This window comes from Acyrthosiphon pisum, chromosome A1 (genome assembly GCF_005508785.2).
Source record: "Acyrthosiphon pisum isolate AL4f chromosome A1, pea_aphid_22Mar2018_4r6ur, whole genome shotgun sequence".
NCBI classification, from domain to species: Eukaryota; Metazoa; Arthropoda; class Insecta; order Hemiptera; family Aphididae; genus Acyrthosiphon; species Acyrthosiphon pisum.
In genome coordinates this window covers 128,938,565-128,941,304 of record NC_042494.1, presented here as the reverse complement: position 1 = coordinate 128,941,304, position 2,740 = coordinate 128,938,565, and positions in this window count along the sequence as shown.

The window sequence follows — 2,740 nt, the reverse complement described above, 5'->3', positions numbered from 1 at the left end:
TACCTATTAGCCCGTAGAGGGGGACTCGCCGCCCGGACAAAAACCGGTTTTTTGCCGTTTTACTTATTAATTAAAAAAATTATTAAAAATCAGGAAAGTTAATGAAATTAAAATGTTGAAACGTCAATATTTTCAGAAAAATTAACTCTACAAAATGGCAATCTTCAATATTTTTTTAAATAATTAATTAAAAAAATAATTTTTTTAACTTTTTTACCAAAACATAAAAAAAAATAAAAAATTAGTTATTTGTAGTGCTGACCTCTGTGAGTCTTAATAAGAAAACAGAATTACGATATCTCTATTATTTCAGGAGATATCGCAATGAGTAAATCCTCACGGGACACCCTGTATAGTACCTTATCTCTTAGCAAATTGGATCAAGATGGTACTTTAGAGAGGTTATTTTCTGATTTTCTCCATAGTTATTTAATGCCACGGGAAAAACCACCGAAAAATTACGAAAAAACGCTAAAAATGGGATTTTAATTTCTAACGCTTTGCTTGTCACCATAGAAACGAATAAAAAATTATAATATTATAATATTAATTCAACTTACATGATAAAATAATTAATAACAATATAAAATATCCAGAGTGACGAACCGTCCTCGCTCAAAATCATTTTTTCTTATACAATGATATTTTATCATTGAATTCAAGTCTAATACAACCCATTATACAATGACCCCTTTGTAACCTGTGATTGTTAGGAAAATGGGTAGTTTTAAAGAGAAGGTTTTAGTGTTGGTTATTTTTTTTGAACCCCCCCCCCCCAGGGCAAATTTGAATGTACGCCACTGATTAGATTATATCTCGTATCTAGTATCTCGATACTGCTTTTTTAGTATCTTTCCCTTGGAAATTATTTTTCAGTACCGATAAATTATAAAATATAGTTATATATGTGATATATATTTATCTATGTTTCTTAATTAATAAAAAACTGATGACGTTATGTACAATGTACTATTGAAATTAAATTCAGACTGACTTATACTATTATTTATTATATATTATAATTTAGGACATTATGTTATTACTACAATTATTTTTATTATGTACCTATTTATATAATTTTTAATGTAGAATTATTATTAAATATAATTATTATTATTTAATTGTTCGGTAATTGTATTGTGATTATTATTGCATTGTTGACGACAACGAGATAAATTAATGCAGGCGTAGTTAATATCAATAACTGTATAATAGTTGCCGACATTTTTGTCTGTGGTTTCAACGAAATGGTACGCAATAGTGATACTGATCCCACTTGTGTAACAGAAATATTAAAAAATGCTATAACTAAACCTACGCAATGTGATGCTTATATTACAGAATTTAAAAAAGAATTTTAGTACTCATCGTTTTTCAAAAATGATTGGTACTTTGTATGTGAAAAGCCTACCTCAATTACAATAATTTGTAATAATAGATCTTTTATTCGAAAAATATTATTAAAAAGTTCTGGGAAATTATTTCTGAAAGCTGGGTGTCAAGCTCATACAACTAAAGGCATATTAATAACAGAGCAAACGGTAGAATCGTCATTTGCAACACTGCCTTTAGAGTTAAGTATTTTAAATGATTCACGTTGCAATATTACACTTAATCAACGCTATCCGAAACCCATTCATTTAGATGAAATAAAAAATTTAAAATTCGACAAAGAAGCTTTTATAAAAATAATTTCAAAATTAAACACACAAGATGAATTACTAAATTCAATATTATTAAATAAGACATATGAATTTGTGTATACGTACAAATATTTAATCATTATAATAGTTGTTATAATATTATACGTCTGTATAAAATTCTGTATAAAAAAAAAAATAGATCAACTTTAGAAAATATAAATTTAGGTTATTATCCTGTGCCCAATAATACAACAAAACAATAAAATTTAGTTTATAACTTATAATTATTAATTAGGTACATTTTATATATTATGTACATTTAAATCTCTTATAAATGTATGCATACTAAGTAGTTATAAGTTATTTTTTAAGAATAGTGAATACATATATTTTATTGTATAGTGTATACTATACGTATATATGCGCATTTGTTAAATATAAGTCTTAGAAATTTAAACTATAATTTATGTGTATTTAATGTTTAATTTATTTAATATTTTTTTCTTTTTATAATATTTTATAGTTATCTGTTATTTGTACAAATGTACAAGTAATAGGTGTATATAATTATTTAGTAATTTAAACAATTATGATATGACATTTCGTTCGTAAATCGTAATAAATTAAATATTTTGTAATTTGTGTACAATATGTCAATATATTATTATAATAGATTAATGTACCCACAATTAGTATTTTAACATTTGATTTAATTTAATTTTTTTTCTTACTTGATTATTCTAATACCATAATTATTGTTTTAATAATTTATTCAAACAGTATATTGTAATATAATTACGACATTTAATTTGTAATAATCATTATATATTTGTGAACAATAATATAACTGTAATGTAAAATAAATGATATAACATTTGATTTGATTTTGTATGTTAGTCTAGGTATAAGACATAATATTATATTAGGTACCTATAATAAATTCCAAATTAATCATATCATAATATTTATTAGGTACTTATAACGCGTTATACATCAACAAAAAACCGTGGTACTATCATAGATATATAATAGTATACTTTAGAAGTTTCAAGTACCCACGAATAATATTATACAATCACAACAAAATAACTAAAATA